The sequence below is a fragment of the Aythya marila genome (genome assembly GCF_965140915.1).
Source record: "Aythya marila genome assembly, chromosome: 9".
In the NCBI taxonomy this organism is placed as follows: Eukaryota; Metazoa; Chordata; class Aves; order Anseriformes; family Anatidae; genus Aythya; species Aythya marila.
This window is the reverse complement of record NC_139050.1, coordinates 4017796-4033633: the sequence shown is the minus strand read 5'-3', so window position 1 is coordinate 4033633 and position 15838 is coordinate 4017796.

Genomic DNA, 15838 nt, shown 5'->3' with positions numbered 1-15838 from the left:
GAGAAACTAAATAAAGCATTAAGGAAATGAAATGAAATAATGAATTGGAAAAGCTATAAATAAAATGTTCAAGCTGAAGTGAAAAATTGAAAACAAACTGTTACAGTCAGAAAGTGCAATAGGCCACAGATTTTTTTCAAAATCCTCCAAAAACATATTGCCAAAGAGCTACCTGGGAAAGGGGGGGATGATGAAAAGCAGCCCAGCCAGCTTATACTCTGAATTAGCAGAGGCACTTTAAAAATAGTTAAGTTCAATAAGATTTCCTTGTGAGCTCCAAAGCACTCGAGAGTCATCATCAAGGCTACATCAGAGAAGTAATTTAGGATTGCATGGAAGATTGATATTTATGGTGAATCCTATGTTGATGAAAACATCGTCCCATATTCTCAAGTTCTTTTTACAATCCCCTAGCACATGTCCTAGCAGTCCTTGGGGCATATTAGAGCACTAGCATTCGCCACGATTACAATGGCAGCTCATAGCTCTCTGTTTAGACTGCAAATACAATTTTGTTGATGCTACATGATCTGAATTTTAAAACTACAGCTTTCAGGGCACTGGCACTTACTCACATGTTAAGTCAGACAGTTGTGTGCTCCCATCTGCACCACAGAATACTCTCTCTTTGTCGGGTAGGTAACAGTTTTATCCGACAAATATTTTTAGAACATAGCAGCTGAGCTACCATCTATTACCACTTGGAAGGAGGGATTTAACCTCAGGGCCTCATCAAGTTTTCTTGCAGGTACTGTTTCCACACAGCCTGCTTCAGCTGTGAGCAGTGTTATAGAAGTGACTTTTCTAGGGGAAATTTATATTCCATGTTTCCAAAATCATAGAAATGCTGTCAGAAAATACATTCGTTTATGTAATCATAAACATAATTTAAACATGATTTGTTTATCACTTATAAATGTGACAATTTCCAGAGGCAAAAAAAACAGCTATTAAAGTCAAATATAGTACTGTTGGACTGAGAGAAGTGGGAATCAGGAACACACCAATATACCAGTCTTGATTTCTAGTGTTGGCTTCATTGTTTGTTTTTGTTTTTGTTTTTGTTGTTGTTGTTTGTTTGTGTGTTTTATTTTGTTTTTTTCACTGCAGTATCAATGATCTTGACTACAGGGAAGAGCAGTACTGAGGTGAGAATTACCACATGCACAACAATCTCAGGTTAGACCTACCATGAGGCACAAGTTGCTTAAAAGAAGAATTCGGCATTTAATCTCTCTTCCTCAGTTTCCTCGGCTATAAAAGGGGCATAATAAATACTTGATTTTTTAATTACCTCCTCGGTGTTTTCAGTGGTAATATGTTAATGTTAAAATATTAAATATATATATATATATAATTAATTAATTAACATGCCAGGAGTATTAGCAATGAAAAAGTGTCAGAAGTGTCAGAGTAGGCATTAGACCCTACTCTCATTCTTTCAGTCCTTCCAGAAAACATTTTGGAAAAAATTATATTCCCGAGTGGACATTATAAACATTTTATTATGTACTTCCCTGGAGTTATACTAGTCTCTGTCATGGAACAATCGGTAAATAAGCACCCATTTTTACAAGAGTGCTGCAGGCTTCTGTGTATTAAAAAATCATTCAGCCTGTCTGTTGCAGAGACGGTACAAATCCTGCTTTGGACTCGGACAGTTACTTGCAGTGGGCACTGATTGCCCAGTGAAAATGATTTCTTCTTTTGGAGTCTTACTGTTTGTATGGTATTTTCTGAAATCATATATAACATTTTCAGACATAAATTGCCTATCTCCTGCTGTTCCTAGGCCAAATTTGTAGTTCTTGGGCAAAATCCCACTGGAATATATTGCATTTCCTATGTATATCTGTTGGTTCATATTGACTCCTGTGCTGGGAGTTAAAAATGCAGTGACTTTGGTGACCCAAAACCCAACTCAAATTACCCACTCTTGCTTACTGAGCAATCTAATCTAATCTGGCTGTCACAGACAGTTGAGCTCTTCAATTTCAGCACTTCTTGAATTCATCTTAGCCACAATTATATTTTGAACTGTCTCTTTTCTGTTTTTTGGCATCTACAGTTACAACCTTAATAGGAGTGAGTTGGTAGGAACAATCAAGCCAGTGAAAAGAATAAAACTATGACTCAAACATTAGCCCCCAGTTGTTGTGTTTTGTTTTGTTTTGTTTTGTTTTGGTGGTGGTGGTGGTTGTTTTGTGTGTGTTTTTTTATAGAAAAATTAGAGCTTCAGGCAGAGATGGTCAGCTAGGTCATTAAATAATATTAACTAAACCCTCTGTCTCTTGTCCATCTACCATTTGTTCCTCGGGTTTGAGAGACAGAGAAAAGGGCATCACTTTTACTTTGCCCATAGATATTCTTTGCTAACTGAACAGAGGTAGAAGCTTGGGAGTCCCTTTTCACTCCTGATAAATTCACAAGGAAGTACAGCAGCTGACTGACTAGCTCAACAAGCCTGTTTTCCACAGATAAAATTAAATGGTGTTGAAAAATTATATCTGTACGAATTACAAGGTATTCAGACTGTTGAGTACTTGAGTTTGATCCAAAGCCTGTGGCAGGCATTGTAAAGGCTCTCCTTGACCGCTGTGACCTTTACATTGGACTCCTCCTGATGAGTACAAACGAGGATTTAGGAACTCAGGTTTAAGCATCCCTGCTTTTCAAAATCTTGGACTATATCTTGCCCTTAAGTCATTTTGCTTTGCTTTCAGAGCTGGTGTGAAAACCTTATGGCACATCCACACTACACAATGCAGAAATCCCTGCACCAGCTGGTGTGAGTACCCAGCATAGCACCATGCTGAGCCATTAGCTCGGGTCCAGGGAATAGTACAGATATATTAGCATGGCATTACGCCCAAGCTAATGAGCTCAGGCTAGCTCTGCTTTATACTGCCTTCATCCAAAGATAGCTCCTTTGCATTTCTCTATAGCCCCACACTGCAAAGAGTAAACTTGTCTCTGCACCGCTGAGCCTTATCTGTTCCATGTATCACAACCCTGCTCCCATGGACCCGGTGCTGCTGGAATGACGTTTCTTTGTCTGAATTCTAAACACTTCAATATGCAATAATGTCTGTTCCTAAACTGAACCGTATTTATCTGTCCACACATCTCAATCTACAGAGCACCTGCATTTCACAACATTTCCTATTCTGTCTTCAGTATTTCACATGCTTATATTGTGTGTGAAATAGAGTTTTGAATGAATCCCAGTAATTACCAGTTAGCTCTTGTGTCCTTAGTCTTGTGGGGAGGGAAGAATTCTTCATTTTAGTCCTATCACCCAGGCCAAAACTCATTTTCTTAAAGCAACACTTATGTATTCTCCTTCTGTTGACAGAAGATCGCCTCTTGAATAGCAGGGAGTTTATCACTGAAATAGAAAATTTCATTGGCAAGACAGGTTGACTGACAGCCATTGCAATTAACAGGAAGATTTCAATTGTTATGCATTTTTGTGCCATTGGCAACACTGATTATTAGCGGGACATGCACGCATGTGAACATAACTGTATTTGTTACTTAGCAGTTCTACTGTGTCATCACTGTTAAGAGATTTCTTTCTTCCTGCTTACCAATTCCAAGCGACCAAACATACGTCTTTGATCTGCCTGAAAGGATAAATATCCTACCTAGGGTCTGAGCACATGAATAGCTAAGCAAAGATCCTGACACAGCAGAAAGCATTTGCACAGACTCAAGACAAAGTTTAAATGCTGAAATGGAGCAACCAGAATAGAAAACACTGAATGGCGCAAACTTGTAATTACCAACAGGAGCAACATCCTTTCCTCATCAATCCTCAGGCATGCTTAGATTAAGCCATAAAGGGTTAGGCGGTTCTTGAGGGATAGTGTTTCAGGGTTTTTTGTTTAATGCTTTGGAGCTAAATCACGCTTGCCTTTCCCAGGGGTGCACAAGACAAAGAAGAGGCCAGATGGAGCCCTCCTCCCCTCCCTGCCACACCTGGGCAGGGGCCAGCCTCAGCACGGTGCCCAGGGGACGCTGGCAGCACGGCGGCAGCCCCGTGAGCGCTCTCCGCCAGGCCCTCACCAACCCGCGGGCAGCAGCAGAAGCAAATGGTCCCTCTATTGTGCAACCAGGCAGCAGAGCATCTTTACGCTCGCTGCAACACCTAATGTATTGCAGAGACACAGTTCACCCCCTTTGAAGCACCGATGCCTTTCCTTTCTGCAGGCAGCCACTGTCAGGGTAGGTCGCTGCCGCCAGGCCTGCCTCCAAGCACGCACCCTGCCGTGGCAGGGCCCCAGGGAGGCTGCCCAGGGAGCACGCTGTGCCCACACTCCCAACGCAGCAACGGCTGCTGCCTTCATGCTGCCCGGGGAAGGAGCTGCAGGTTCCCAGCAGGATACTTCAGAAGGTGCAGCCAGCAGCTGGAAGGACTTCAGAGGCAACGCGCTGTGAGTGAGGGACAGCACTTGTGAGAGAAGCACATGAGACAAGCTTCCAGGGCCACAAAACATCTCCCTGGAGCCCTAATAAACAAGGTAACTTAACCCAAGAGGCCTTCCTTCTGGTCCACGACACAGCTGCACAAGCAGCCGCACACTGCAGGGCTGACAAACGGGGACTTGAAGCCCAGCGCCAGTGGTGCGATACCTGCAGTGCTGCTGAGGGCGAGCCCTAACGCTGCCCTGGTCATCGGCATGGGGCACACAGCAGGGACGTGCATTCAAGGCAGGGACACACTATGGGATTTCAGGCAGGGGTATCTGAGGCAGAATCTGTCCTGTTTTGAGAGGAAAGAAGACACATGGCCAGCTACCATGCAGCAAAACAGAAACCGGTGCCTTATCTGTCCCAGCGGAGGTGCGTGTGCTGCCCACACACAGCCAGCCAGCCCCACGGGGAGCTGCAGAGCTGTGGGAAGGCACGAGGTGCTGCTGAATGGCCAGGAGCAGTGTGGGGTACATACACACGTGGTCGGCGCTCAGCGCGAGAAAGGCTTCTTGCACCAGGCTGCTGCAACCGGACTGTGCAGCAAGAAGAAATGAAAATATGGAGAAAAACAAAGCACAACCTAGAAAGGACATTTCATAACACTGGTTCCACTTCCTCACTTTGTTTGATCTTCATGGCACATAATGGAGAGTGCCTGGAGCCGAAAGGAGAATCTCAGAGCCAGTGCTGGCCATAAGAGAGTGAAGACACCCTGTCACTCTGTCCTCCCCGTGTCCTCAGGGAAGTGCTGTGGCCAAGTGACGTGGTTCGTCTCACCTGTTGCTGAGGAGGTTAAAGCCACGCTGCAGGTTCGTTCGTTCGTTCATTCGTTCTTTTTTTCCTTCCTTCCTTCCTTCCTTCCTTCCTTCCTTCCTTCCTTCCTTCCTTCCTTCCTTCCTTCCTTCCTTCCTTCCTTCCTTCCTTCCTTCCTTCCTTCCTTCCTTTCTTTCTTTCTTTCTTTCTTTCTTTCTTTCTTTCTTTTCTTTCTCAGGGCAGTACTCCAGGAGCAGAGAACCCTATCTTCCACCTCAAATAGAGCAGCGCTACCAGTTACCTTGCCCCGTGTGAAGCAATGCTGTAACAGCCACTGCAGCCTGCACCAGCAAGCACCAGTGCCTCAAGTCACATTTGTGAAGTTCCCAGCGGCTCCTCCTGAGCTGCAGCACTGGTGGAGCCTGGAGGGCAGCCACCCCAGGGCTTGGATGAGGATCCTGCTCTGCTTTGTTGAGCTTCTCTAGACTTTGGACTGTGTTTGGACTTTTGGACTGTGTGCTGGACTTCGTTGCTTCTCTAGAGATGATGAGACTCCACAGGCTCTTTCAAGGACGGTTAAACCAAATGGACAAAACACATCACAGGAGAACCTGGGAAGGAGCCATAAATCTTCAGCTTGACACAAGCTGGCAAGAATTCCCAAGTCTGGATGGCAAATTGCTCGGTGGGCTTCATTTGTACTCAAAGGTTTTCTTCACACCGCCACAGCATGAATTTCACATATTTGGAGCTCATTACAGGTTTCACGTGGGCCTACTTAACTCCCCTTTTCCTTTCTCTCTCCTAACACCTACTCACCTTTACCAAAAATTTAGCATCTGTGCAGTCGGAATATTCTGCAGCAGACATTAAGGACGGGAGCCAAATACGTGGCATGGCATCTCAGGTGTGTTACTGACACCGTGACCAGCTCGCTGGGTACACCGGCACACCTGGCTCCAACGCAAGGCTTCAGCCTGCTGGAGGGGACCAAATCCCCCTGACGCCCGCCGGAGGCTCTGGTGCTCTTCACCTTTATCTGACTCCGTGCACACAGAGAGGGGGATGACAGCCAGCCTGCCCACCGGCACTTGTGCAGGCTTCCCCTGGCCACTGGCAAGGAGCTGCTGATGAGAACCCGGTCTCGGAAATACAGCTTGTTGTGGGACAGACCCTGCCCACCTTATCAAATCAAAAGCCACCTTCCTGCACACAAGCTGAGAGCAGATTTGACTGTTAAGAAGCATGCAGGAAAGGACAACAGTATACAAAGAGGATAAAATTCTGCCTCCTCAGCGTTCACTAAGAAGGGTTTTATCCATTACTGTAACTGTTAGAATTCAAAATAAATCTGTGTTCTTGCTGCCGGCAGTATCATCGCCCCTATTTCCTGCCCCTCTTCCCAAAGACCCTTAATAGCAAAGGTATTTCACAGGCAAACATTTCTTTTTTGAAAGGCAGAGCTCATCTTATTTTAGAACCCAGCATCTATGCCAAGGCTTCACACTGTGCTGAATGCATTACAACATCTACCAAAAGTGCAAAATACATTTTAAAAATGGTCAGGCAATACACTGAATAGTTGTGGTTTCTGAACACTTGCCAGTTTTAGTTAGAGGTTGTTGGAGTTTTTTGTTTTGTTTTTTTTTTTCCCTGTGTAACTTATGGGCACATTGAAAAAGATGTGTAAAGTGTTCTTGCAATCTACTATATCAAAGCAAGTAGATTTGCAAATGCATTTGCTCACTGAAGCACACCACATTCAGAACTCTGCCTATAGCTCCCTCACCCATAATGTGTTGTTTTCCCTTTTCAACACAAAATACCACACAAAGCGGTTATCTTTGACAGTTTTCCAAACACCAGTCAAAGTCTAGAATACAAAAATCTGGTTATTTGAGGGAACAGGATGCTGTGACAAGCAGAGTAAAAGATACAATTTTTTATTAATTTTAAAAACAGAAGATAGGAGGGGAAAAAAAAAAAAAAAAAAAAAAAGCAGGAATGATAAAGAGCAAAATCTAGCTTGGGATGAGTCAGAATAACACAAGTGGTTTGGTTGCTGAAATTACCTGCAAGTACTGGTTTGCAGACAGTACAGCAAATACAAACCAGACAGAGGAATCAGGAATCAGATCCAGTTCTCATAAGAAATCATGGTGTGAACCTTTCCTGAATTCCAGTGTAATCTTGATTTGAGTTTGAAAATAGGTTTGCACGATTTTTTCCCATTACTTATTCATTATGGGCGCTTCTGGTGAAAAAGAGCAGTAAGAAAAGCCAGGAAAGCAGCAGGCAGCCTTTGTAAAAGAGACTGAAACAGGATTAGGGCTCTCCCTAAGGAGAAGAAAATAGCTGCAGATGAGTCGAGTAAGAGAGAAATCTAGACGAAAGCAGAAGGAGCTTAGGAGATGTTTAAAAGCCCAGCAACAAGTACTACTGGAACCCCGACTGCATTAAGCAGATTAAAGATGGCAGATCAGAGGGTGTGAAACCAGAGCTGCTTGGTCATTTTCTGACAAAGTTGTTTTTCAAAAGAAAATGCCAATTAGTTGAAACCAAAGCTTTTGGCAGGGAAACACACACTGACTTTCTCTGGAACATTTTCTTGGGTACAAGATGGAATTTCTGAGCAGAGAAATCATTCCCCAAGAGCAGCCAACAACCCCATCACTAGGCCAGTGCCCTGAAGTAGCATTCAGATCCCCGCACCAGAGGTGAGGAAATACCCAGCCTAACGGTGTCCCTCGGTGGTGTGCCCACCTGATTTCACAAGGCATCCTGCAGACATCCCAGCCCAGCAGAGCTGTATTCGGGTGGACCTGTGCCCAGGCTAATCAGCCCTTCTGGTGCACCGGGGTCATCCTCACAGAACAACTCCTACTGCCCCCCTAATGTCTCTGCACCTCCCTCCCTGCTGGAACTACCTCAGGCACCACTGGACCCCAACGTGCGACCACACCTCTGGCTTGCTCCAGGGCTGGACAAACCTCTGGGCAAATCCAGACTCGCTCTCTGGTATCAATAGTTGTTTTGCTTAAATGCTGTCACTTTATTTTGAGAACGTTACTAAAATGCAAGCCATATTCATGCATTCTAGTATCTTATTTACATACAATTTATAAAAATTCATATAAACAATAGTTTAAAAGCTGAAAAAACATTTTCTCATAACCAAAACAAGAAAACCAAGAGGAGATGTTAATACATTTCCTCACCTAACATTTTGTTCAAAGCTGTATATTCACGCAAACACCTCACGAAGTCCGATTTTACTAATACTCCGTTTCCCCAAGGAAATAAGTCCCATCTCCACTCTACAAGTTAAAATCAAGCCTGTCATACAACAGATGTATTTTTATCTTCTCTGCATATTTTTTATTTTCTGTTTTCCAGATTCTATTTCATCTTCCCTGCCAATTGTTCAGAGAGCTCTACTACTAAACCTTCTGCCTTAAACATGGTTCATAGCAAAGGTGAGCAAGCAAGTTAGCTCATTACCAGAAATGGTCCAAGGTGCGTGCGAACACCCCTGGAAAGAGTCCGGATGTGTACAGAGAAGACACACCTACAGATTTCTATCTTTTCTTACAGAGAAATGCCTGGCTCTCATGGTTCTTCGACAGGTGAAGCTCCTGAGGAGTCCCAGAGCCCGAGCTGGTTCTGGGTCCTGGAACGCTGACTGCATCAGACACTTTCTTACGGAGTGAAAATAGCTCAGCTACTGATTTTAATAACAGTATTACTCACTGCTGCGACTTAGCATGCTAACTATTTACAGCAAAATTTACAGTCTGACCATTAGTCAGCCGTTAAATTATGCCTCGTGATAAAATAAGGTTTAGATCTGCTTCTTGAACAAGTATGATCAAACTCACAAAAAGTGAAAGCAGATGGGAAGTTCTATTGCAAAATTGCTGCAGAAACAAAAAAAGGGGAAAAAATCAATGGTGTAATTTCAATGAAAATAGAATTCAGATGGAATGAGATAATGTGCAAATCATTTGGTGAAAAATACATCACCAAATATGATTTAAGAGACATTTCAGTGCCATGGTTACTCATTTAATTTCCAAAACCATGCAATGTTCCATTATTGTAATAGCTTTGATTGGCTGTGATTCTGCCAGCAAAACTACTACAGTATTGTTATAATGATAAATTTTGCTGCAAGAAAAGGGCTATTATATAAGACTGACTCTTTCCGATATTTATAGAGTGAGAGTTTTTATTTATTTATTTTAAGAGGTTATAATGAGAGACGCTGGATTGAAAACAAAGAAAGAAAGAAAATTGGGGCCAATCAATATAATGCTCTCAATTAGCCTGAGTTTTTCATATTTTATGTCGTTTCAGGGCTTCAGAAAAACACAGAAGGAATCTACAGCTTCTATTTTTTTTTCAGATGTGTGCTTTTGCCTCTCTGTTATGACTGTTTTCTCATTCTTTTCTTCCGTCCTTCCTGCCTCCTCTCTCTTGTCCCCACTTTTCAGCCACCTGAGATTTTGGACATGAAAATATGTTTTCCTGCCAACGTTTTTCCTTTTCTTTTCCAAATACTATGCAGACTGGATAACAGTTTCCCAGAAATAACCTATAAATACATTAATATCTAGCTAGCCACCCATCTATATAGATAGATAGACATAATGTAGCTTTGTGCAAAATTAATATCAAAGGTCATGAAGCATCACACAATTCCTCCATAATAAGCCTCAAAAAGAATATTCAATAAATGTAATATTACATATAAAGTGCAATAAAAATTTCACGCAGAGGTGCATTTTCATTTAAATTTCACAAGTGTTGTGGGAAATACCTTTCATCACCAGTCCTGAAACCTGAGAGCAAAACCACCGCTTTGTGCTAGGAAGTTCAAGTGTAAATTTGTAATATAAATCTTCCTCGGGCCTTTGGGGGTAAAATAGATTAGTAGGCAAAAGCAGCAGAAGTAAAAATATAGCTACAAGCACATTCTGCAACAAATAAAAGCAACAAAGAGGAAGGTGTACAGTCACAAGCAAGTCTGCTAAAATTATATATTCTTGTCTTTTAGAATATGATCCCAAAAGTTCAGAATTAGGATCCATTAATGAAGAAGTTAATGGATTCGAGAAGCCCAGAAAACAGGCTTCTTTGTGTAAAGCTTTATCAACCTGCTGCTGTTGGTATTTTCCATTAAGGAGAATGTGCCTAGCTTTAATATTTAAAGAGAGACACTGAAGGTGGCCCACGTCAGCCCTAAAATAGTTGCAGAAGTCAGGCATTAGCCAAGGGACTACAAAAGCTCTTTCTGAAAAGGCCAGGAAAAGATAACAGAACAGACTCACAGCTTCTACCATTTTCTTCAAATTGACAAGCACTTTTTAGGGCATAGCTGTGCATAAAAAGCGTAACACCATACGCTTGGTGAGAGTCATAGGCTTGTTGTACGGACCTGCTCCTAAACAAGTTTCCTTCTGCAACTTTCCCATCACAGCAGCAGGTTGATGCAGCAAGTGGTAAAAACTACTGCTCAGGAGCTCCTCACCGCAAGGCAGGACCTTGTGCCTCAGTGGTCAACCATCACGAGCCTTCAGCATAAAACACCCAGTACAGCCCCTGAGGTCAGGAAGTTCTGGGGAAACCTCACTGCTGCTGGTTTTTGCACGCTGCTGAGTTGTCACGTTGTCACTGAGCTGGTGGGAGGCACGAGGTCCTTCTCTAGCAGCCCGGCTGCCCTCCACGCAGCTCCTACTCCCAGCCCACAGCGTGCTCACGTTTGTCAATGTCTGGGTACACTGACACCTGCAGCACCAAGCTTGTGGCATTGTGTCCACCTGTCCTTGCATCCTTTGTGTTGCAACTCTTGGAGCCAGGACAGCAACAGTGGTGCTCAAAGATGGTGTAGGCAAAGCCACAGGCTGCAGGGCCAGGCCAGACTTACAACACCATCACCATCCGTCTCCAGCCAGAGCACGCAGTACGTATGTAGAGTCCGAGGAACAGCTTTCTCAGTAGACATTCTGGGCTATCTAAGGCCACTTGGACACACTTTCATGGCTCCAACCAAGGCTGATGTGCTGCTAGACTCCAGGCAGCCAAGCCCTTGCATTCACAAGTGGGTGAGTGTAGAAATTACTCCATTAATGGATCTACACAGACGCTTTGAACTACTGTAAAAACAACATGCTACCTTTTTGTCATCTCACAGAGGGTTTGAATTAATGACTATGCATCCCACCTGTGTCTGTGTGTCATAGCCTACTTGGCTGAAATAGTTACTTGAATCCTTGCTGAACACCTCACATTACTACGGCACACGGAGCTGACTCAACATCCCTCTCATGCCATGCTCAGCACGGCAATATTTTGGGACCTTGGAGGGTGATGCACTGGAGGCTTTGAGAGTAAGTTTGTAGGAAGATGATTCAGAATATGAGTAATTCCAAAAAAGCCTCTAGATTCATTCCCATCTGCCCTACTCCCACACCACACTCGATGTGTTTCTTCCCACTCACTAATAACAGCTCTTGCCTCCTACATGCTATCAACACCTGACTGTCTTTTCTCACTGCAAAACAGTAAGCTCTTATAATGCATTCAAAGCACAATTTTGTCTGACACATTTTTTTTAGCTAATTCTGTTAAGACTTTTTTTTTTTTTTTTTTTTTTTCCTGTTAGAGCTGTTTCATTTGTAGGAGCAAATAAGCCTGAATGTCTCCTGCCACAGCTGCTATCTTCCCTTTATTCAATACACCGGGCCAAAGCCCGCAATAGGTTACACTTCCCAGAAAAGGCATGCCCTTCCCCATACACACTGAACCTGGTGAGGAAACCAGCCAGGTACCAGCCAGGTAGCTCTCCATTCAAGCCAGCAAGACCTATTTGATATACTGTGGCAAGCAAGCAGCTGGAAATCGATTCCTATGTGGGCAGTTGTACCTACTTCAAACACTGGAAGCAAAATCCACAGATGTCAGGCAGTGCTTTTTTCTCCCCCTTGAAATACTTGCCAACTCTTTCCCTTCTGGGTCTGTCCTCATTGCTGTAGACTTTATAGTCCTTAGAGGCACCTTATAGTCCGATCGACCAGGTTGAAAGAAAAAAATGCAGTGGGGAGAACACAGTTGGCACTCCCTGACCATGCAGGATGCAGTACCCAGCCCTGCTCTCAGATGTAGGGCATGTTTCCTTTCTCAAGTAACATCATTATGGCACTGGGACTCCTGGCAAGCCATGAAGGAATCTAACTAGCCAGAATGCTTTAATGCTGTTTTAGGACCATAATGAATCAGAAAGTTCTGCCAATATTAAGCTTTTTACAAACAAATAAACAAAAAACTCCAGCCAGCAACATTTCCACACAGGCTCCTCTATTTTTAAAGTGTTTGCTTTTCCCACCTAATGACTAAGTTCATCAAGAAAAAATCAGAGAAGATAGAGAAGCTGGGTTTGAAAAATTCTCCATGTGCCATAAAAAGTTTCAAAAAGCTCCAGGCTGACTAACACCATCATGCCAGAAAAATTATGAGAGAAATACAGGCCAGCATGAACTCTAACCTTAATATTACTGCAACTTTATCCACATATTTTACCATGGTTTCCTAAAGAAATAAGGCTCATGTAGTAACATAAAGCCAGCTTGTCTGTGTCTGATTATAAATTCCCTCTCCTCCAGTAACTTCTGAAGCAATTGGCCAATTTCAACCAACTTTTCCAGAAAGGCAGAGGTTCAAGAAATAGACGCCTCCTGTTCCTAATGGGCAGATAAGTGACCATCTCAGACCAAGGCCTTTCCTTGCAGCCCCACCAGGAAAAAGACTTGTTCTGAAAGTTTAGGAGCAGCTTTCTAGTGGCTGCTCTTTGTTTTCCTGGGTTCTGATAGGTGGTGAATATAAAAATACTGGCAAACACAGTATCTGCAAAAGGCTCTCGCATTACATTGCACAGGGGGCCTTGGGTGCCTCCCCTCAGTTGCAGGAGACCAAAGGGGTGGAGGTAAGAAAGAGATCCGTGTCCGTGGATATATTCTTGCATCAAGCTTTGCAAAAGCTGCCTTCGTTTGGTTCCATGTTATTCTGTGTCACAACCCCTGTAAGTGCACTTTCTGAGCATGACATCTGTGCTTGCAGGGGAGGGAAGGCAGCACTCAGATGCACACAGGTGTTCCTGTTGTAAAGCATGTGTCTGGAAAGCTGAGCGTACAACAAGAAGTGCCCTTTGTGCACTCTTCTGGGAGCTGGGAGCCACACTAGCAGCTGCACAATTGGTGGACAGTAAGCAAGATCAGATAGGTCAATTAGATGCAGAAGTTAGTGGCAAAACATCAGCTCCAAATTTCCTTTAGCATCCACGTTCTGAAAGAGCACAGAACTTCGCCAGTCTCCATATTTACTTGAAACTCAGCAGGTTTTCCACAACCAGGATTTTCCAGCTCTTGTATAATCAGTGTGCAGTGCTCTCTTTTATAAGACCGTTGTTTTCTGCTTGCTTAAATAGGCTCATTATTTGTTATAAATTCCATGTGTTTGCAGCCATGATCAGCTGATCTTACCCCTTGCATATGAATCTCTGCAGAGTTTTATCAGGCGTAACACTGACCGAGCTCTACTGCCGTGTCCATAGGGAAGAAGGAGCACAGGGGAAGGGAGTGTTCAGTCTTCTCATCCTGCTGCCCAAACAGGGCACGTATTGACCATCAGATCCACCACGGTTAGTACAGCAGTGCCAGCTGGTAGCTCTGAACAGACGGGACTGAAGGTAACACTACGAATCAGCATTAAGTTTCTTAAGCTGATGCTTAAGGCTCAACCAAATAGAAAGCTCCTGGTGCCAGACACTAACAAAACAGAGAATGAGAACATCCCTGCGTTAGGCACAGAGTCACCCTGATATGTCAATGCTGACAAAGAAGATTCCTTGAAATCTATTCAACCTCAGAGGTATTTTTGGAAGTCTGACTCCTCTGCTCCTTGACTTCCGCAAACTCATGTAGTAGATCCTCATGTAGAAGTTGGCTGCAGACAAGGAAGTCCATTCAAGGTATATCTGTAAAGGCCATGACATAGGTAAGTTTGAGCTACCTAGCTTAGTAGGCTGCTCACAACGGCATGGAATCCTACAAAGGCTGCAAAACACCACCAACCTGCCTGCCAAGTAAATTTCAATGGGCAAATCTACAAACTCTTGTGGAAAGATTGTTTCCAGTATTTGAGTTACCCGGTACACAGAAAGCTCAAATGCTTCCATAGCATGCCTGTACTTTCTCCATCCCATGTAAGAAGTGGCAGAAGAGGCCAGAGGTCAGGCCACAGAAATTTTCAATTCAAAGAAACAAAACCGAGTGATCAAAAGTATGTGCTGCAGTTGCAGCTGATACTAACTGGTGTGCATGCACCTCCTTCTCATTGTATTATATTTTCTTCCCCCTCATTTATAACCTTCTCCTGAGCCCTCACACACTGTCTGGATACTTTCAAAATCCCTTTCTTCCAATCTGCACTTCCATTTACAATCCCTCTGTTTCTGTTTTTCCCTCCGCCTCCACCCAGAAGGCACTCCCAACCCTGAGACATTGCACTGCTCCTCTTGTAGCACAGCGCGTCAAAGCTCCGGGGTTCCCTGTCCTGTTAACAATATCAGGCAAAGAAATGCATCTCTGAGATTATGTACCCTTTGACTTTTGCTACCATATAAAATAAAAGGTTTCTCCATCCATAACTTCTCTATCTAAAGCACTCCTGGGTTAATACAGACATAGCTTTCTTCACTTTGGACACTGGCTAACCTCTCAGTTGGGCTGCTGTATCCCAGACCAGCTTTCATACTCACTTTCCAGAAAGGTCTGACAGGCAGATCAGCAGAGTTTCAGCCCACCTGAGGGCAGCTGGCAGCTGGTCACCGTTCCACCCTGGTGGCCCTCTCAGTCACGAGGCCTCCTCAGGCCACAGTGACCACACTGCCTGCTCATAACCAGGACTTCAGTCAAAATCACGCAAGTCACCTTAAGTTTTGCAAAGAAAGCCAAAAACAACACTGATGCACCAGCACAGCTTCCAGGGAAATGGCAGTGCCATACCAGCTCCACGGCAGCACGTAGGGTTGAAGGCACCCTCTGAGCACTGGGACCTGCTGTGCCTCGCAGACTGCACCCCAAGGCAGACCCTGATGAAAGCTGCTACTGCAAACTGCACAAAGCACCTCCAGAGCTAGGAAGGAAGAAAGGCTGGAGGAAGAGCAGTTTGCAGTTTCTGCTTTCTATAATTAACACTAAGTTTGATTACAGGTTGTTTGTTTGTTTGTTTGTTTGTTTGTTTTTTGTTTTTAAGAGACTTGCAGTCTTCTGCATGCTTCCCTACCCTTCAAGCAACCAGACTCTACAGCTATAGAGGAAACCCCCACAAACTGCTAACCGTGATCTCCTACCCTTATGAAATGATCAGAGCATTGCACGGTTTCTGTGTTTTCATAAATACAGTTGAACAGTTGTATTACAAAATGTCAAATGAAGCTCCACTGGGACTTCTGTGTTTCTAAATGACAGAATTTCCTTCGCAAGTAACTCTGGAATAGGCAACCTTCCAGTGCTTAGAAAGGACTATTCTTTTGCCTCTGTTTTTTCACTAT